The 23,492-nt window shown below is 37.2% G+C and overlaps 1 pseudogene; it reads left to right on the forward strand.

Annotated features, from left to right (window-relative positions):
* Nucleotides 1-15,129: 15,129 nt before the first annotated feature.
* LOC121327064 lies at nt 15,130-18,043 on the forward strand (annotated as a pseudogene).
* Nucleotides 18,044-23,492: the final 5,449 nt, after the last annotated feature.

The following is a 23,492-nucleotide window of genomic DNA, read 5'->3' on the forward strand; positions in this document are numbered from 1 at the left end:
TGCAGTCTATGTGAAAAAAACAAACAAAACATAACACGTTTCAACACAGTTGGCACTGGGCATCGATTAAGAGAAAAGATTGGCAATGCAGACTAGTTACATTGTTACTGCTTGGGCTACCAATCCTCTACTTTTCATTAGCAATCTATTGAAAATAAAATACAAAAATCATTACTAAATGCAATGGGAAGATGAAGCTGGAACCATTACCCCACCAATCCCACCAATTCCATCTCTCCTAAGATGTTTCCATGAGGAGCCATTATCGAAAAGTTTGAAAGCTACCATTGGGACACCATCCTAACACAAGTTTATTACCCTAGAAGAACCATTAGAACACCTAGTAGCAGACCATACCATAACCAGCAAAGTCAATGGGTTTTCAACACATATTGCATTGTGTTCTGCAAAGTTCTGCTTTGGGTGTAGCAGGCTAAGCTGGGGGAGAGCTTGCTTGTAAAACCAATCTTTTGTGACATTCCATCGATATGTAACATTTCTTGCGAATGGACTAGCACACAAAACTGGCGAAGCATCAACACAGAATTTGCATTAGGAATGTGCCTCCAAAGCATGATAAATTTGCATTCATGAAATGAATAAGAAATGTAACATTATGAGAAGAGCACCAAATGCCAAATATTCTGGTGTGTCAGAACATTTCAATCATGCTTTGGTACATTAATAAGGTATCAACCCAGCTTATATTTCTATACCAACAAGGTTACTTTGAAATCTAAAAAAATTAAGTGAACAATAAACCTTCTTTTTCCTGTTGTAAGTCAGGGTTAATCAAAGTTCATCCTCTCCATTCTAGTCCAGCCAGGTGTTAAATATGCATTTTGTTTACACTGCACAGAAGTGGCCAAACTCACAGTCACTGTAATGAATTAAAAAAAATAGGGTTTGTCTTCTAGAACTGTCTTTGAACTTTTGAACCCTGCTTTAGGACAGTACTGTTTGAGGGAAAAGCAAAACGACTGTGGGAATCTGCAACTTTGGTTCTTCTTTTTTAGTGAATCGTGAATTGTTTCCAAGATGGAAATTGCCTTTTGTCTTGCATGGCTTAGTCCATGGAAATGGGTTGCAGTACTTTAACTCTCAAATCACGTTGAAAGCATATATACTATTACAAAAGGATTTATAATAACCATGTGTTAGAACTCTTACTTATAAAATGTTGGATATTTGAACCCAGTTACGTGATACCTGTGTAGTCGCTGCTGAACAAAGAACCTCTGAGTTTAACGCTGAATTGACAGGTAATTTAAAATAAGAGACCACAGACTAAACCAACATGGAGAATGGTATACCTCCTCACCCCAGCAGAGGGTGGTCCCTGGCCTCTAGATGAGCACAGGACTCAAGTACCCAGCGCTGTCAATCTCTTTGACTTGATTCAGCAGCTTGAGACTTAGCTGCAAGGGAGGGAACACTTTGATTCCCCCGTCTTACCTCAGCTGTGCACACTCTGCATCTCGGCCTGTCTTCAGTTCCTGGGCCCTAAGAGAACAAAATCACCACAGTAATTAATTGTGAAATAAAACAAAGCAAAACTCAATGGGAGTCTGTTCCATTGATCTAAACAGTGGGGGAACTAAATATTAAATACTAAAGAGATTCATTCAAATGTGCTTATGAAGACGAAAAAAAAAAATCTCACAGCGCATGTAATTCCCTTTAGTGCATTTCTGTCAGTAAAAATATGTAAAACACCAGGGATGGTCCTATTTAGAGATTTGAAAAACAGCAGTGTTTAGATCGGCCAAATGACTGTAACTATGAATGTGCCCCCCTGCCTCTAATACCGCATTTTTATTGATCAAGTAAAAGCAAATATTATTGGCATGATTCAGAGAGCTCTAGTGAGGCCACAGGGGTGATGTTTATTTCATAAGAAGAAAAATACATTAATTAAGATATATTTATATTTTCTTAACTGCAGCAGAGTAAGATCTAGGGACACAATCCAAAGCTACCAATCAAAAATGTTTGTTTAAACTCAACATATATAGAACGTGCTAACATTATCTATTTAAGGAAATCACAAAGCCAATAGATAACACACACTATAGTTTCTTATTGGAACTATACATGTTTGAATGTGGTTTGTCTAAGGAACAGCATTATTAAGAACCACCACTGTATAGATCAATAGACCGCAGTGTATATAATGTACTGTAATCACACACACATACACACACACACACACACACACACACACATATTACTAATAATTGTTTCCCCTCTGTATAAAGTTATACAGCTATACCACACTAGTGTCTTGATAATGTAATGCATATGTAAAGCTGTTGCAAACCTGCATCTTTTATGTGTTATCTAATTCTAGAGATGTGTAGATGCTGTATAATATACATTAAATACATGATTCAGATAACTTGAAATAAAACACACAAAATCCAAAGGGCTAACTCTACCGATGTAATTAAGACGATTTAATTAGTGTTAATTAGTGATGTACAATATGGGAGTTTGTTTTCGGTAGGGGTAAGTAATAGAAGTCTCTTTGCACCTCCTCTTCCAATGAACAAACCATTGTAGAAGCGAGTAATTACGAGCTGTATAAAACCACACACCTTCAGAGACGTGTCATTGGCCTCAGGGTGGCTTATGTGCTACACTTCCTGCAGCGACGCTTGGCTTTTGTTGAGGAGAAGCATGAAACCCTTTGGAGGAGAAGGGCAAGACAGAGAAGACCCCGCATACTCAAACCCAGGGCCACTTTGTTTGTATGCTGGAGGATGCAGTGGTCAGGTGTTATCGTCTCACTCAGTCACTGGGTGACTGTCCTCCTGGTAACACTGACAGCATTGACTTTCTCCACTATAGAGGACAATACGACCTCTTTGGTACCATAAATGATGTCGACTAAGGCTTTTCCAAATATCTACATTTCATGCTGCGTGGCCTCAACTATAAGAACTCTCAGCACCTCCTTCTTTCTCATGCACCAAGAGGACTTTCCTGCCCTCTGTCATATTTTTTTTGTTTGGTTTGATTCTCGTGTTCCACAAATCTCATAGAGCACCTACTGCTCTCTGTAGTCTTAACTCAACTCACCTCTGGGCTGTAAGTGCGGCCGCTAAATACCCCGATGCACATTGTGACCCTCACTATCATGATTGCAGCTCGTTATTTGTGTGTGTTGAGTAATTTGCATTGCTCATAAGCTTACATAGGCCACAGTGCAAAATAATTGCCTGGCCTGCTTGGTAATTTGGATTTTGTAGCCGCAATTGTTTGCACTGTGCCTATCCTTACATCGGCCCCTGTGTATTAAAACACTTACATTTAAAGATTCAAGTTATTTAGCAATGATGCTGATGTATCAAAACAACTCCAACACTGGCATTTATTTTCAACATTATTTCGTAGTATATTTACAACAAAATTAGATAAGAAAATGGAAAGTGCGTCTTTTTTTTTTTGTTTAAACTGCTTTTAAGGGTAGTGTAACACTTGGAATTGCTCCCTGGTGGCAGCCCAGAAGCACTTACAAGTAAAATTGTTATTGGATTACATTTCTGGCTTCATAAAATGTGGTTAAGAAGCACTTTAGATGTACACGCATGACCTGAACTGAAGATGGGTATTAAGCCCAAGTGACAGGTCAACTGCTAATTCCTTTGCACGTGGGGGGGTGGGGGGGGTTGGTTGTCTGGTACTTACAGAAATCACTCTGCTACAAAAAAAACCCATCCCTTCTTAAGAGATCCAGCAACATATAAATATATTCCTTAAGATAGATTTCAAAGGTAATAACCCAGAGCGTGTATGCGTGGTAAATGGAAATGCACTCAAAGAAAAAAGCTTGATAACACACGGCCTTTGCCTTTCATGGCAGCGAAATTAATCCAGTGCGGCTGGACCTCTCACTCATAGGGACACTTCACTTTGCCTTTGAGACATCAAAGATAAAAGGACCTCTTTGGCTGTTATCTCTGCTACTTGTATTCTATGCAAAGTGACTACTGATCCTACTACACTGGGACCCTCAAACAGCAATTACAGAAAAGCCAAAATGGCAAAACTTTAACATACAATACAGTTAAAGGAATTGCAAAAACACAATCCATGCTGTGTATTCAGTATACCATTAGCAGTCTAAATTGAGGGATGATCTGCCTCAAAGAAAGGCCTTGGATTTGAAATTTAAAGGTTGTACTCCCAATAAACTAAATCATTAAGAAAATGATTATCTGAAATCTCAGCTTTGCATTGTTAAATCTACTTATTTTTGTTTTATGTATGTTTAAACTAACATTTTTATCTAGTTAGTGACTGACCAATTGATTTCACAGTACATGCAGTGTAACACATTACCAGCAGTGTCAAGGTGAAGTCACTACAGGAAGATATGTTTCCTGTAGTGTCAAACACTACCGAGAATATTTTCCAATTAAACTGCAAATATCCATTAGGTACAACTTTACAGCAAGTAAATTCATAAAAACTACTTGGCCAATATTGAAGGACAACATTTATAATGAAATACAATATAGGGCTTGGAGAAACACAAAAAAATTTTAAACAAAAATGATTCAGACAGTTTAGCCGGAATACCTCAGCTAGGGTTACAGGGCAACACTGTGCACTGCATTAATTGAAGCAGTGTAAATGAATGGTCTCTCAAGCTATTAATAATGCAAGTTTGAGAGGTGAGTTAGTTACATATCAAAATATTGTATATTGCAGCAAGAAGACAAGAGGGAGGAACATTTAATGCAGGAAGATAAAATCAGCCTCAGAGAGGAAACTTGTTTACTCAATTGAACTTAATTATAATATACTAAAATAACCAAACCGATGAAATGTATCCCCCTACCCTTAATATCACATTATCACACATGATCAAATATTATTGACATGATTCAGAGAGACTAGACATGTGAATGTGGCTCCATTAGGTCAGCAGAACAGATTTCAAATGTTTTAATGGAATATGAAAATGTGCTATCGGTAGGATATTGATAAATCATAGTATTCATAGTAATGTAGTAATCTACTAATCTATCAATAAGGATGGGGGTTCAGTTCTGTGCTGCAGAGCAAATGCAGCAAAATCACTCCTAATATCTTCTTTTGTTTTAACAGCTTGTACCTTTTGTATCCATGCAAGAAGACACTTGTGATGGGCCAGCAGGCTCTTGCAGTCACAGAAGTTCAGCAAAGCATCACAGGCTCTCCTCTCCCCTTCTCTGCAGATAAAGCATTCGTGTGACTCTAATAAAAGAAGATAAAGAATAGACTTCAAATGTACCATCCGCTGCCACCACCGCGTATAGAGGTGTATCTCTTAATCTCAACACTCTTAGTTATGCAATTGCAGTTCACATGTAATAGAAAAACAGGACATCTTCTATCAGGGAGATGAATTCAATAAATCATGTTATGCAAAGATATTTTATTAACGTGCCTTGCATTAAAAATAAATAAATATGCACAAGAGCCTCAGTGTATTAATTTTCTTTATTGCTGAGCAGAATCAAAGGGGGATTAAGGCTTGTTTGCACGGAGGGCATTTAAAAAATGATTCAGAACATTAGGGTACTTGAGTCCAATATTAAATAATCAGCTGAGAAAGAAAATCTTAATAAAAAAAATTAAAAAAAATCAAAGAAAGAAAATCAAATAAGACTGGACAAAGATATAAAGGTTAGCCGATGATATTTTCATATTTTACACGGGGTTTTTGAAACAATGAAGCACATGGCTACTTGAATAATGTACCCTCTATCAGAGAAGTAGGCCAGCTTTGAAGGTACACGTTTTACACAGCTGGTACAGTAAGCAAGCAAGCAACACAAGTAAATGACTTTAAAAAATGTGCCCCCTACCAAAACATGGTACACTGAAACCAATTAAACTCAGGGAAATACCCAGCTGTGATACAACAGCTGGCTGAGAGAATAGTCACCCGCACTAGAAGAGCAACAAGGATTTTGGCTTACGCTGCAGAAGTCCATATGTTTATAATCATACTCCATTAAAAGACAATCCATTAGCAGAGACGTTAAAGCAGAAAGGTGATTAGGGCTTTCATCTCAGGAGCAGAAGTTTACAAAGCCCCGGAAAGTAAACATGATAGAGCAGTATGACTGATTCTGCTTGGCCATCAAATTAGGCCAGCTCCAAATCACACCCAGAGCAAGTATTGGGACGTTTATGACAGTTCTCAATGTGTTAAGGCCAAAACCATGACTTTAAAAAACCTACAGTAAGTCAACTTCTCTGTGCTTTTAGAAAGGAGGGGGATACTATGGGTTTTAGTGGGAAATGTGTTTAATGAGGGCACAGCATCTACATCCCAAGATTGTAAGATGACCCTTCTCCTGTTTACAGTAGTTTTTTTTTAGCTTTTAAAATTTGTCATATTGAACTTTGTTTCACAAGGTGTTTATTTAATGTCACAGTGACTGAAGCTTTTCTTAATTTTTTTAAAACACTGTCACTCTATATCAACATCTTTATTTTTTTGTTACAGGCTTGCAATGTGAATGTCATCCCCCCCCCCCCCCCCCCCCCCCCCCACACACACACACACACACACACACACACCAAACAGGGAATCAGTTAGGACTCCCGCTGCACAGTTCAAACGTCTGCTGGCTAACTGGACCATGGTGGGTGGTAGAAAACATATTGATCCTTCGCCCAGTTTTTGGGAAAGGCCCTCTGGCATTTCTCTAACTAACACAGGACTTCAGCTGGCATGGGGCTTTCCGCAGTGCAGAATGCCTTCCCACGCATTTAGAAAGCTACTCTATGGAAGTCTAATGTTTTGTTCAAAGCCAATGTAAAATTATTGGTGCTGTTCAAGTCCATGCGTCGGAGGCCTTAAGACACATGAGACTTATGTCTGCAATTTGCAACGTTTTTTTGTGTAAAGAAAACAACATCTGGCAAAACGGTTACGAAAACTATTGAAACACCATCAAGAGGTTCATTTAACATGCTTCTGTTGTAGCTAGAGCTAGAGCTGCATAGATTCCCTAAATCATGCCTGTGCTGCATGTCTGTTCTTTTTTTTACTAGATCTCATGTGAGCACTTTTGAAAAAATCACTTTAAAGCAATCATATATAAAAGAGAAAAAAAACAAAACACATGGCATGTTTTCTTTGCTAAAAAGAAGACGCCATAATGTAATAGCTCCAAGACCGATTGGCTATGGCAGCATGACCTGGGCATGGAAAACATCTTTACCGCTGTGGTCACAACTGTGCTGGTTTTGTACTCTTCAAAAAGAACACTGTCTGAAACCCCTTTGTTGGGAAATGACTTTTAAAATGCTAACAAACTGTTCTTTAAAAGGAAACACACACCAAAAAAAAAAAATAATTCCCAGGAAACTAAAAAGAGATGCCTTGTTTACTTTCATATGCAATCAATTTTATTTGGCACAAGATGCCTGCACTAACAGCCCTGACAAAAGTCACAGCTGCTTTAAAATTTACAGAGGCCTTTGTTTACTTAGAGATGTGCTGATGGCAACTGCAGTTGACAAATCTTCAACATTTGAAAGACAATACTTGCGCTGTAGTCTATAAGGCATTCTTTGTGAAACAGTAACCCCCACACATTGAGCATTTAACGTTACCTTTATTCATTCCACCTTAACTTTGTTAAGTTAACACACAAAATTGCAAGAGCGCTGCAAGAAATCATCATGCACACGTGTGCATCAGCACAAACCCCCCACCGACAGCCTGTAATGTCAGCAACCTTATTTTTACCACCCAGCCATTGTGCAACTTGCCATTCAGAAATGTGCTGAATTGAGCAAGGTAAATAAAAACAAGGAAAAGTATAAATCTGTAATATGACTTCTTTTGTATTTTTTTCTCATAAAAATTGAGCTTTATTGACACACTTTAACAATTTAATTTACACATCTATAGGCATTGTATAGGCATTACACAAATAATTGTAATTGCATTTTAAATACTCACTTACAGGATTTCCCAAAGCACGTAGAATCTAAAATCAATCAGCACATTTGTTTCTTTTTAAGTCTAATCCTTGGTATTTCCCTTGTTGAAAATCTAATTTTTTTGTCTTCATTTATTTCAATTTGCCATGCCTTATGCTTAAAAGCAACACATTTCATCCTGCCAGCTTTTCTGAATGTCAGATATTTTAAACATAACATTTTCCTCCTAGAACTTTTGTTTTACTTTCCTCAACAGCTTGCTACCAAATAGATTTTTAAAAATTAATTAGGAATTGTGTTTATATTCACGCACATTACATTTGAGTAACTGACAATAATGAGGTGATACTAGGAGCAATGACCAAGGACCATAATCTTTACAAAAACATTAAAGATTTTTGTGCCTTTGAAGCAGCAATTTTCTACATTTCTCTTTCCTAAACACAAATTGATGGTGAAGTTTGATATACCAGTACTTCAATTCAGGATCCTTTCATCTACCTACTGTATACCTTTGGTCCTGAGGGTTACAAATACCCACAACTCAGGTGATACTGTACTCTACAAGGTGTCTATTATAAACACTTTAATAACACTTCACCGATGGTAATAGTGCTAAAAGCAATGCATATTTTATCATTGCCAACAAGAAATCAGGATCTTTCTCTTTTTTTTTGTAAACCATTGCAATTTTATGGTCAAGTTTTTTATTTATCTTTTTTTTTTGTTTTCAAACTTTTTTTTTTTTTTTTTTTTTTTTTTTAATGATTTCTGCTGAAACGGCACCCCGAGACATTACTGAGCACACGGCTTCAGATCTTTTCCCTTTTATCAAAATCTTTTGGCAGGTGCGAGCCAGTTACTAACTTATCTTTAAATCTGAAAGTCAATTAAAACCTTGAGAAGAAGTCAGCACTTTTAAATACGTCAGGTGATGATCTAAGTGTAATAGATACCGTATACTCGCTCTACCAGTTTCCCTTTAAGGAGTCTGGAGAAAGCAAGAACCCATCAATTCTAATGACAGCAATAGCCCAACATTACCCTTCTTATTCCATGATTAGTAATGATTTTTAATAACACTATACCTAGTAGTTACAGCAAAGAACTGTATATTGTGCATGTTGAATCCCTAATGACAACAGTCTTTTGACTGTACGCATTTCAACTGCAAGTCAAAATCTGTAAACAATACCGACATCTTTAATATAACCTCATAATGTTTTGTATCCTGGTTTATGTGTTACAATGTAGTGGCAGATGAACTTGTTTATTCTGAATGACCACTTATGTGTTAAGCATCTGCCTGTATTGTAAAACACAAGTACCACCGATAAAAGTAATAAAAGTATGTTAACTGCGTTATTGCCAGATGCCAACATCGACTCTTATGCATTTAACAATAGTATGGCAATATGGTCCCCAAAACTACAATGTTGATACCAGTTGTTACATTATCTGCCAATTATCTGATACATCCTCGAAAACTCTTCGGATGCCAGATTCCTTGAAGTTCTTTTTTCCCAAGCAAATGTCATGTCACAACTGGCAAAAAAAACCAAAAACCTAAGGCAGCACAATGTTAATATTCTGGCATTGATTAATCTACTATATTAAAAGACCAGCCAGCCTCCTTTTTATTTGTTAAAGAAGTTCTCATCTTTGGTGCAGCTCCTACGTTTAAACTTTTCACAAAATCACAGACAAAACAGTTTTGAATTCATACTTATCCTAACTTGAACACTTGAGGATTTGTTTACTAAAACCCCACTGAGACCAGCAGAAATGTCATTAAATTACATCAAGACCCTTCACATCCCCCAAAGGGGGGCATTTGCTGTTTTAGGCTGCATGACCTAAAACAAGCCATCTGTCTTTGTGGAGCTGCAAATATCCCTCTTAAGCCTGTGTAACGATTTCGGTTAACATAGGCAGGCACATTACACAGGACGAGGCAATCCACACACAGACGGAGGGCAGGCGCAAACCCGGGACCTCTCACACTAAAGCAAAGCACCGATACAGCTGTACAAAAGAGCCGGCTCCTTTGCAAGGAGCATATATTGAGCTTATGTCTCTGTATGTGATTATGTCACCTACCAGCACTGCTGCTGCTTTCCCCCATGTACACTACACCTGCATAATAAAATTCCCTGAAGCTTAAACAGAAATAACGGTCATTAAAACATGAAAGGAATACCTTCATAATGAGGTACAGTACAATTTGTTTCCTAATTGCACTGTCAGAACTCCACCTTGATTTTTTTTTTAATATGCACATTTTATACAAATTTGCTGGCACTTACAATTTGCCATGTAGACCTCCTTCAACATTTATTTGAAGTAACTAAAGCAGACTCCCATTGTGTCTGGTTCTGCTTTGATATGCCTAATAAAGCCCATAGTTAAACACTCAATGTTATACTGTGGGTGTCTTAATATTACCCAGCATCACTAGTGTTTATAACTGAAGGAATGCTGCTAAAATGTTGGTAGGTTTGTACAATAAGTAATTCAGAGCCACTCCTCCTTGCACAAGCAGAAGATTTTTCTGTGAACTTCAATCTACCTGGACCTCAGCATCCAGGAACCTGAACATCCTGCATGAGATTGTTCAGCTCTCCGATCTGAATGATTATTGGTTACTGTGGTCTGCTATGGATTTGACATGCATATTAATCTAGTGAGCCATGAGGTTTCTTTATTGCCTCCCTACAGTATCCTTTTTCTGGCAGAGTAGTCAGTAAAGTCTAAAAATAAATGGAAAAGGGTAAATGCTGCCCTGTGTTAAAAAGGGAACAAGTACTGTGGAGTTGAAATACACCCGGTGTCCTGGGGAAAAAGTAGACCGGGGAAAAAGTGGATCGCAATCTAGAATTTAAAGGGGAGGTTCCATTGTTTCTAAGGTTTATGCATAGATCGCAGCTAACATCCCCTTTAATCAAATAGCTGCTGCGTCTTCCTTTCAGCTTACTGCGTGATCTACTTTTTCCCTACAACACCGGTACCAGGATTTCAGTGTTTGGGGTTATTGTTATGCCTGAGTTCAGAAATCAGGATCCTCTGAAGCTCTACACTCCCTATAAGTCACCCCTCGTTTCGATAGGACAAGCTGTAGATGCATCAGTGGCTGTCTTTCTTCAGGGAAGTTCTTTGAAGATAAAAGTGAACTTGTTACACAGTGGTCCTTTCCAGACCGGAGTTGCAGGCTAGGATATATCTTTGCATAAAATGGTGCATGTTTTGCCTACTGTATTTTATAATAATTCCCAATAAGATAGCCCTGGTGAAGATTAACAGCAGTAGAGTTGTTTGTTCAAAGAGCTATGGCCCCTTTCCCTATATGGTACTGTCCAAAAATACTGTAGTTTCCTATAGCATACTGCAGTAATGTTAGTTTTCTTGGACAGTGGTATTTTTTAATTAAACATTGTAATATTGTAAAATATTTAAATTAAATGCTTTTTAGTTTTTCAATCGTTTACAATACTGTATGCAAATTCACGTCTGACTTTCAGGGTCCATTTTTTGCTTTTAGCTGATACACTGAAAAAAGGGCACTGAAACCTCCTTTTCAAAACACTGCAAATCTTCTACTGATCTCCTACAACAGACACACAAATAAACTGAACAGACTGAACAAAGTTCAACAGGAATTTGAGGGATTCACGATCCACAGCTCTGGGTTGGCACTTGGAAATGTTCGGTACCCAGGCTCTGTGAGTTTTTTTTTAAAAAACAAAACAGTTATCGGCTGACATTAGTTTCAGGGGGATTAATTAACCAACATAACCCTTGGACCCTTGGCAGAGTTTAAGTCCTTGGTCATGGCACATTGGAAACAGGTCAAGTAGCATTAGCCTTTCACTGAGGCAGTACAACCTTTATCACCAAGATCAGTTTTATACTGATAGATATACTTTTATACTTATTAGGTGGCCACCACTGGAACGTGAACCAGAAACCCTACAGCTCACAGTTTGCCTCTCAGCTCATGTCCTAAAAGAATCCGCCTTCTTCTTAAGGGAGAGGACAGTAGTGCTGTATGCGTTATGATAAAAGTCTGAATATTTGCGAATCTTAAGATTTACTGGTAAATGTCGACATTTATCAAACAAAACGGTAAATGTCTGAAATAAACATAATAGCACTTCTGACATTTAAATCTCAAGAATAACCAAGTGCCTTTGGCTAATGACCGAATGTCTCGCTTTCCCACATTGTAAGGCTTCAGGAGTCCTGTGTAACTCCAAGTGTCACCAGGCCGCAATAAGTAAGCAAATATATCTATTTAGTGCCTGTATTTGTCATGTTTTGTGTCAGAACCAAAGGGTGATTTTCTGTTATAAAAGTGAAGGTCCTAAATTATTTAATTTGCATTTAACAGAATGTTATTTTTCATTAAACCACTACATATTTGGAGTACAATATCCTTCAACACCACTGTGAATAGTTTTATACACAAATTTTCCAGAATGCAGTTCTACATAAATGGATCACAATATTGTTCAGTGCCATGTTGAGTTGCTCAGTTGTGCATTAATGTAAGCTCATTAGTGATAATTTTGTTAAACATTTGCATGCAGAAATAAATATTAATGATTATTTTGTTAAATTCATTCTGCGATGATATGTGTTCCTTAAGATGTCTGAAAAGCCATCTGTTTCTTCATAAAGCCAGACATTTATTACCTTACTTGGTAATTGTTGATATTTACCTGTAAAACTTGACTAAATTCTGACTTTTACCTTAACATATATAGAAGCTTGTATTTCCTGTAGTCACATACTGTAGTGCTTACATACAGTACACTGGCGGACTATCACACTGCCACTGTCCTGCAGGCATTCAGTTTCGTCTAAATGTCTGCCACGTTAGAGGATTAATACATGATCTTTTTGTTCACCCAGGTTGTGTTTTCACTTTGACTCACCATGTTTCCTGGCACCACAGTAACCTCCGCTGAAGATTTTGACTTTCTCTTCCCTTTAACTTTCTGTGTTATTGATTTAGAAATAAGGACTCCCCCCACTATTAAATTGTTTCCCATGTGCTGAATGATACATCTGTGTAGGGCTCAGGTGGTGGCTTCTGACCTGACCCACACAAATCAAACCTACTGTATAGGGTTGTATACAATGGCTTCATCTGAGTGAAAGTGAAAGTGCTGTTGGGAAAACAAAATACGTCAACAACGTGAATCAAACTTAAGGGAAATGGCTTCCTGCTCAGAGAAGTAAGAAATTGTTGTTTAAATTCTTTAAGTATTACTGGAAACATTGCAGCCACCTATCGAACACACACTTAGCACTGCATTTATAATTCTTAGCCAGTAATGTGAGTTATACAGCTTGGTAGTTATTTCCTTGTCAGACCTACACTGAGGTCCAGTGACTTGACTTCAAGCTGCTGTAAAAAGAGTAATGCTCAGTAAGTAGCAGTCAGATACCGTAAGTTGTTCTTTATGCTGTAAAAGTATTTAAAAAAAGAATAATATTTACCTGAAATATTAACTGGGAAAGAGTCGGTACTAGTGCAAGAACTTAAATTCTCATAACTATTGTCCATCCTTTAGTTCTTTCACTTTTAAGTGGTCATTCTTCCACATATATAGAGCATTCACTGCCAGGGGATGTTGATGTCTTTTGTATAGTTTCCTGCAAGAATCCACCACCACCTTTTCTAAATCACTGGGCTGACATCCAGACAAGCATAGTTTTCAGTTTCTTCAAATATCCACACAGTATCAGCATACAACTGTGGTGCCCCAGGAAACAAAACAATTCCAAGCATGAGAGCCTCCAAATGCTTTTTCACAACTGGTGTTTGAGGGAATCAGCTGAGGCAAATGTTTTTGTTTATGTCGGAAGCTGTGCAGAATTCAGCCAATCAGAATTCACCCACTTCCAGCTGATCACTGCTGAAACAGGAACTGTAAAGCTTGGTTACCACTTGACAAGCTTACAGAACTATGCAGCTGTGGCGTCTATTAAACTTCCTGGGCTTGGTTAAAACAGGAAGTAGACAGCAAGAAAGCAAGAGTTGCTGTTTTTCCTCTGTCTCTGTTACAACAGTATGCTAAAACAAAAAAAGAAGACAGTTGAAATCCAACAGGACCCTATTTTACCATTTAATGTGTGCCCTAAATTGTTATGATCCTTCCATGTAGTGTGCCCTAGATTATGATAATGGACAATACCTGGCAGAGCCTACTGAAAATCCAAAAGAGAAAGGTAAAGCCAGAGCATGTGACTTCTTGGAAAAAGAGGCGTGTAAGAGGCTGATAAATAAACATTTGTTGCTAAGACATGGGTGGTTCATTAGCTTTTAAAATAGCAGGAGACTACAAGTGGTGGTATTCAGAAAATTTGTTCAGTTGAATAGCTTGAAAACAGGCAGCATGCTCTTATACGGTATATTTTAATGGCATGCTGTACACAATGGAAATTGAGCAATATTGTACATATGGTATTAATCAAGCATTTATATAATTACAGAACTGTAAATTCAGTTTGGCCACCAGACAAGGGAAAATATTCCCCACATCTTGTAATCTTATCCAATACAATTTACCATGAAATAAGAAAATAAACACCACTTAAAAAAAAAAATGTACAGTATGTTCAGTACAGTTGGGCCCTATTTAGCAATGAGGACAAAGGCAATAAAATTTAAAAAAAACAAAAAAACATTTTAATGTTATAAAACAAGCTGGTAAACTATTGTTCGAAGCAACTCCTTGCTAGTTTTATACTGTTAAAAATTTTACGTTGCTCTTAAACTTGTCTCTAAATAGGACCAGTAAACTATACAGTAGAGCAGCGGTGCACAACTCGGTCCTGGAGGGCCGGTGTCCCTGCAGGTTTTTATTCCAACTGCACCCTAAAGTACTTTATTGGACCTAATTAGAAGCTTAATTGGTCCAATTAACTAATTTAGAACAAAATGTTAGAACTAAAACCAGGAGGCACACCGGCCCTCCATGGCCTGAATTGTGCACCGCTGCAGTAGACTGTGCACTTTGGGTTACTTTGTTCACAACCAGACTGAACAATCACATAGTAAAGACCAAAAGATAGAAAACATTTTTCTTACACATGCAGAATTTATAATCGATTACAACCTGTACAAATTCAGTACCAAATTCATTTCACAAAGAAAATATAGGAGATAACATGGCTCTCGGGTATAAAATCAACCACAGTCTTCCAGTGTGTCAGCATTTCTACAGTAACCTCATTCTTTGTGTGGTTTTGTTCAGTGGTGTTTTGTCACAAGGTTTTAGATTTTAATCTTAATGCTTTGCTGCACTTGGATACAGATGCCCTCATTATCAACTAAGTGCTTACTGAACAGCCCTGATCTACTGTCTTGCCCATCATGACTTGTAACAGTGAGATGCATCTTTCATAGAATCACATAACTTTCAGCACACAAGCCATGTCAACGATGCATTTATTATAGCAGAACAGTCATGTGCAGTCCATTAGCATAAAACTGTGTGCAACATACCATAGCAAAATGTTTCTATTATTTGGTTCTCCTCCAAATTAAAAGCTGACTGCATATTAATTAATTATGTTAATACAGTATGTAACACTACACAATATAAAGCACTTACTTACTCATTTGGCTAATTATTAGATGCAAACTTCCTTGGAATGATTGAAATTGTTAAACAGATGGGGCAGTGGGATCTTAAAGAAACACAAAGCTTGGCTTTCACCAAGTGCTCTAAAAGGAAGCTGTGACCAGCTTAGATATACATGCACTCCAGATAGCAATTTAAAATACTCCAGGAAATTAAAGTTTATTCTCTATTGAAATAACACCCACAAACAAGTTTAGGATTCAATTGTTTTTTTTTGTTTTGTTTTAATAATTGTCCTTATCAGAACTTAAAACATTTCAATGATGTCATCCTTTGATTCTAGTTGGTTATAATTTAACAACCAAACCAAAACTAAGACACATGAATAAAATCATTTGCAGGGAATCCGCAGAGGTCAACTCAATGGCAATATTACTTTATTGTTCTGTAGTACTTCAAGGGGTCCCTCTCTCTTGAAATGGATTGATAACAACTTATATATCCATCTTGCTCTTGTCAATCACACATCATTGAAGTGTTCTGACCAAAGAGATACCCAAGCTTAGTCAATGACAGCCACTGTCATGACTACTAAGTGGTACGGTGCTGCTTTAACGATTGAAGATAAAAAAATAAAAAAATAAAAAGATTCTCTGCACCTACTAGACCTATATATTTGGTATTTATAGAAAAAATAACTTTACATTTATAGAAAAATGTCAAGAGTATCAAACTTTGTACTGAATTAATCAAACCGTGTTAAGTTAAATCTCTGTTAATGTGGCTTCGTATGGGAAAACAATTTAGCAGGCACTACTATAAGAATAAGTAAAGCAGACAAATAAATGTGTTCACTGCTATATTTTGAATGTTTGTAATATGTTGCTTAATATTCTTGATATTGAAAACTCCTGGGTCCCATTCCATTAATATGAGAAATCCAGGTTACATATGAGTGAAAAGAGACCATTGACATTGGGAACTCACGATCGGGATGTGGAATATACCGTCATTCAAATTGGGCATTTAAAAAAGTTGCCTGAAAAGACCTTCAGGCTTGTAAAGTAGAAAAATACTACTGTGTACTATAGTACTGCTAAACCAATAATGTAGTTCCCCTAACTACAAGACATAGGTAGTGAAGGTGTATGTAATGTATGGATAAATACATTACATAGATAGATTTAGATATTGATCTATGGGCTTAGATACAGATAGAGATTTTCAGAATGGAAAGTCGGTTTGTCTGTTAATACATAGAAAAGAACAAATACCTTAGCTTGATAGGAATTTTTCAGTACCCCATTAGTCTGAAAGCTAGAGGGTGGGATGCATAAAAGCAGTAGAGATCTTTAGTGCATGCAAATCCTTTCTTTCTCTGCTATTTGCTACCTAGAAACAGCATGCTTGGCTTTCAGTCGTAACAATGTTAGTGTTCCATAGAACCGCATACAACCACTTAGCATGACATATTTTTCAAATGCTCTTTATGAATAATTTTGTTATACCTCATCCATTTAGAGTGCTCTCTATTAGAGAATGAGTCTACATTTATTAAGGTTCTCTATGGAGAATACTTTGGTGATTTGCCTTCAACTGCAGTCCTCTTTTGTCAGTGGATAGGGATAAAATCAAGTGAATGAGTTAATACAAGGCTGAGCTCTGTTGTGCACAATTGTCTAGAACAGGAATTCTCAGAAAAACTAATCCAAAGACTAAGTTTATTTGTATAACACTTAGAGGAAATGTAATGAAAATACCATTGGAATATTATTATAATAGCTGTGTGTGAACAAGTAGGAGGCTGGTTCTGATGTGATACCTTGTTAGTGTGCTTTTTTTTCCCATCGTGATACCATAGGTATGTTTAAACATGACCATTACCGTATTATTCTGCCAATGGCTCATAAGGTAGCATTGTAGTGGCACTGCATTGGCACTGAAGATTAGAGTGGGTTGGGAAGCATGCTAAAGCCTTGAAGAACACACACCCACTTAATAAAACAAACTCTCTGTGGGTTAAGGTTTTGGAATGGGGGTCCATTGTTGGCCCTGTACAATTGCCACTTAAGCCACTACTTTATATACCACAGGAGTACTACTACGAATACTACTAGCAGCAGCATCATTTCGCCCAAGGACGATAAGAAGAAGAAAGATGCGGGCAAGTCCAGTAAGAAGGACAAGGACACAGTCAACAAGTCCCGGGGCAAGGCCAAGAAGAAGTGGACCAAGAGGAAAGTGAGGGACAAGCTCAACAACTTGGTCCTCTTCGACAAGACCACTTATCACAAGCTGTACAAGGAGGTGCCCAACTACAAACTCATCACTCCCGCTGTAGTGTCTGAGAGGCTGAAGATCAGGGGATGCCTGGATCCTCCCTCCAGGAACTGCTCAACAAAGGTATGATCAAGCTGGTTTCTAAACACAGAGCTCAGGTTATCTACACTAGAAATACCAAGGAACCCGATGCACTAGAAGAGAAGGAGGCATAGACAGGGTCAACGGGATGCCAGTGAATGTTGGGGATTGTATAAAATTAAATAAAAAGTTAAAATGTAAAAAAAAAACCTACTACTACTGCTACTACCAATACTAATACTAATACTAATACTAATACTACTACTATACTAATAATAATAATAATAATAATAATAATAATAATAATAATAATAATAATTCAAGTTATTTTAATAATATATCAACAGCTGTTCAACTGTTTTGTCTGGCACTGCTGAAGAGAACCACCCCCTCAAAAACAGGTGTAACTGTTCCTGGTATGTTTGAGTTGGCTGGAATCTTGTGTGTTCAGAGTCTGAGTGATACTGATAACCCCTGTGTCTCAACATCCTCACTACATTGTATACACTGATAAGATCGAGAGGAGTGTTTTAAACACTGGGAGGGCAGCTCATACCAAACTAGGTAACTAGCACCGATTGTTGGCTGACAAGCAACAACCTATCAGAAATAAATAAGAAATATTATTGGAATTAGGAATGTTGTATGTAGACCTGCATACAAGAACAAGCTGTTCCATAAATATTTATTAAAGAGGGTGTCTTATTTATAAATAATTTCTCTCGATGTTGTTGTAGCAGCAGTGTGCATCAGTCTTTGTAACTCTTCTAATTGTCGAGGAGACAATAATGCAATGGATCTGTGATGACCAGCTAACACTGGCAATGGAAGGGAATGCGCAGGGAGCCACGGCACATGGCACAATGTAAATATTTCCATATTTTGACACATGACTGGTAATTTATTGCAGTAGCACCAGTATCAGGGTGAATGTGCAATGTGTGTTCCAAATGCATTGTGTTGTCATTTGTATCCATTTGGAAGATTTATCTCTCCACCCAGTAGTTTAAAAATGGTTTAATTCATGCATTCTTGGCATTTTCTGGGGTGGGGGCAATTATTAATTAATTTTTCCTTAAAATGTTTGACACAGGTATTTTTGGCGTTTATTTTTCTTGACTTTGTGTCTTGGCCCTATTTGCTTTATGGTTAACCAGTTATTACAAACAAGTTTTGCTGTGGTACATTTGCACGGAAAAGTTCTATGTTATTTTTCCAATGTCTTACTTAACTAAAATCTGCTGCCCGGTAGTGCCCTGCAATGGAGGTTCCTGATTGGTGGATGGAAGTTCTTTTATTTCTTATATGCCTGCCTGCACTTGTTATGCTTTTACATGTCTTCACGCAAGTCTTCAGGAACAAGCTGTGACAGCAATGCCTAGTGATAACTTTCCTACACCAAATCAGAGCAACTGTTTCAACACTTCAGTTACTAATGACGCTTCAGGACACTTACATGCTAGTGGTGCAAGCTTTACAGGGTGTACATTTGTTTTTAATAAATAGTTTTGTCATGTTTAACTAATCTGAAAACACATCGCAGATCAGCTACTGCAGGTCAGTTATGGTCGTTCCGAGACCAAACTGTTTTTAGATGGGGAGAAGGGGGGTTGAATGTTATATTTAATGAAAATAAAAGTTATTTTCACTGTAAAAAACTATTTGTGTATCTAATCCTTATGTGTGTGATTTATAATAAATGAATACGTTGTGTGAAGGCTGTCTCTTATTGTATAAGAGACATCATCTTGCACTGTTTAGCTTTGCTTCACGGTCCTCTTGTCCAAACTTCACGAGATGACACCTCTTATGCAATAAGAGGCACCCTTCACACGATGTTATTAACTTATAGTACACTGCTTTTTCAGCTTCAGTTCTGTGAAAATATGAGACCAGACATTCCTGTTTCAACTTCAACATGTCAGCCTTTTCCTAAAACACACCCTTTATAACGGTGTTTAGGATTCTGGCTTTAGCTTTGTGCATATCCACAATTGAACTCAAAGTATTCTACCAATGTATTCTTAGCTTAACTGGTCTTGCAGCTGTGGGCAAAAGATTAGGCAAAACTTGAGATCTCCCAGAAACCAGTCCCCAGTACACACCAGGATGAGAATAAAAAGCTCATCAATTTCCAACCTGCTGTGAGAATCCCAAGTCTGGGAATGACCTCACGCCACTACCACCCTACATTACTGGAGCAGAGAGAATCTCTAAACAGCAGGCAAACTGCACACGCATGCAGCGGAGAGGTTGAGATCATCCCAATGCATCATTGCATTATTTAAAAAAATAATAATTAAAACCAGCTTTCCCTGGGGTGCAGATGTGATGTAAACTGTCTCGTAATTATTTTTAAATGCGCCAGGGGACTTATCACTGTCCTTCAGACGAGATATTACACCAAGGTCCTGTCTACTATGCAGACATTACAGATCCCCTGGCAATGTTCTGGAAGAGGACCGAGGGAGTCAACCTCTTTAGTCTACTCTTTTGGCCTTGCTAAATCCCCACTGCCCAGGTTAATTTAATTTAAAAATCTTTTCAATTCCTCTGCTCTCATAAACGGAGACAGGCAATCTCAGAAAACAAGACAGTGCTTCTCGGTGGATCTGGCCTGTATAAATATCTTCAAACAAGAACAAACGAAGACTGTCCCTTAACGCATCAGATTTGATTACTGGTTGAAACACTGTTGCATATTTAAACAGCCTTCAGAGCATCATGGGTGGAACTGTAAAATTAAAACAGAGGTTCATCTCATAGCTACTTTCTCTTAGGAAAATGTGCCCACTAAATTATAAGTAGTGAGCCTGTGGTCATTTTTAATGGAGACAATGACAGGCACTTGTTAATACCACTCAATACTGTCTTAACAGACTGCCTCTTAAATTACGTTGTGTGTTACTGACTAGCAAAAGGAGCCACTTAAAATAAGACGTCTCATCACAGGTACTTTCTTTTTTTATATACATGCTTTTTCAATAAATAAATAAATACATCCATTCTGAAGAAATGGCAAAAGAACAATGGGTAAGAACACACACAAAAACTCCTTCAGATCTAGAAAGAAGGATAAGGTAAACAGGACGTTCTTTTTCTGTCCTACCAAACCGCTTGATCAAAAGAGTACTGCGAGTTGCTTTCCCTTTGGCTAATTATATGGCAGTCCCTACTTTTCATAAAGCACACTCTTATTAAAACAAGCATCTATAGCCACTCCACTAGATAAATTACTTTAAACTAAGTGCTATGGAACCCATTACATTCTTTCTTAAGAAGTGGATCAGGTCCAAAATTACAATCAAAGGCTTTGGCTGGGATTATCTCAGATTAGAGACACTGGGAGAAAAATGAAGAGATGACAGGATATCATACATTGAAAGGATAAATTAGCAGTGACATACCAAACTACATTTTGCACTGCTTATTTGAAAGCATCAAGAAAAAAAGAAAGAAAGACAGACGCAACATTAAGGCACCCAAGAAAAACATTTTGTATATACTGTACACCCAGCGCTAAAAGCATTTTCTCAACTAATGTAATCGAAATGTAAACACAAAGTTTTTAAATAAAGCATTTGTTATGGAAAGCACACAAAAAAACAAATCTTGCCCTTTGGAAAATATAACAGACTTCATGCTTTCCTGCCCTTTGCAAAAAATCCACAAATTGTACTGTATAATACTACCCTGAAAAACCCAAGCAGATCCGTCTCTCAGCCATGTAGTTGTTGTCCCACAGGTACAGTAGGTGCTCCTAAAGATGTATTTGTTACAATAGCAAAAGAAAGAAAAAGCAAGGCCAAGCCAATTATATTAAAGTGCACAAAAAGACTAAGACCAGGAATGAATGTTCAAATATTAGCCAATGCGCTAAGCTCTGACAGTTGCTTCTATAATAAAAATATACTAAAAATATTGAACAAGTAAGACTAAAAAAAAAAAAATAAATAAATAAATAAATTGTATTAGTAATAATCACTTTAAACAATAAACCGTAATATGCACCAGAAACATTTATAAGGACCAAAAAAAAATCTGCAAAACCTTGAGGGCCAGTGAATTGGATTGGATTGTAAAAAAGCTACATGTGCAAGGGCAGATTAAGGACCCAACACCCAGCTACTAATTGGAGACGGGTTACAATGCTGTATAAATGATTTCCAGTTGATTTTGTTTTACACATTCTATAAAATTAAGTGTGAAATAATACAGAGGTAAAGTGTAATCTAGTCAAAACCTGAGGTGTGCACACAGTAGGTACATTATTTTATAATCCTTTTCTCTTTATAGGCAGTGTTTGTGTCTTCACCACCTATAATGATGAATGATGACAGCACCCTACAAAATAACCAGATATCGCTACTGTTGGAAGCGATATGAAACCGATTTCATTCAGGTAGTTTTAGCTGTTTATCTGTCCCCACCCTTTAAACTTGCTTGTCACTCTGCCACAATGTGATAAGCATAGGCATGCTCCAGCTACTGCTTGCAACAGCAGTACAATACGTTTTTATTTTATGCTTTCTCTTTATGTCACAACATTGGAAAGGGGTGCTTTTATTGTACAGTATTAATCACATTTCACAGGAGACATATATAGCTGATGTATTAGATCACTACATAATCCTAGAAAATATATATATATATATATATATATATATATATATATATATATATATATATATATATATATATATATATATATTTTATTTGTTGCACGTGGAAAATGACACTACTGTGATATCATAGGGTATGTACAGATTGTCTTGTTTTAATGTCAACGTCTAATCGAATCAAGTTCTAAAAATATTTTATATTATAATGTAAACTATACATTCTTTCTTCTTCATGAAATGTATAAAATGTGTCTTAATTTAAAGACACAATATTGTAGAATACGTTACGAAATCTATAACATGTCCCGGACCCAAGACCACCACAAACGTACAATTTGTGTACTGGACGTACCTTAGGAAGAAGAGGGGGGGTTGGGGTTGGAGGGGAACTTGGTGGGGGGGGGGTTTTTTTACGGGACTCCTTTTTTTCTAAAAAGAAATAACTGTTCTAAGTTCGACATTACGTTGTATTAACTATTTGACCTTCATTTAAATGCCCTTTTTTATCAGCTACCTGCAAGTTAAGAGCTGGAGACAGGATGTGATCACTTACAATTTCACTGAAACGCGTAACCTGCTGATACCTGTTCTTTATTTAGAAGTGAGTAATGCCTTCACTGGCAATAGATATCTCTCATTGTAGATTTGAATTGACCAAGCAACTTAGTGATGAAACAGACAATTTCAAAAAAGATTTAGGGACTGCCAGAAAGATTTTCTAAGAGCTTTTTGAATGTTTAAGATTTGAATATCCATTTCAAGATACAATAGATGTCATTTTTTTTGTAATAGATAGGTAGATAGGATTCCGTATTTCTTTAGAAGCACCATGCAAGAGACTTTTAACAGAAAAACTATCTCATAGCATAGCCACTCCATCAGAGGTCGGGGCTGCTGATACAAAGACATTTCGGATGTCTGTATTGCACAATTATCCGGGTATACCTTATTATAAGGGGTAGTG

This window comes from Polyodon spathula, chromosome 14 (genome assembly GCF_017654505.1).
Source record: "Polyodon spathula isolate WHYD16114869_AA chromosome 14, ASM1765450v1, whole genome shotgun sequence".
Lineage (NCBI taxonomy): Eukaryota > Metazoa > Chordata > Actinopteri > Acipenseriformes > Polyodontidae > Polyodon > Polyodon spathula.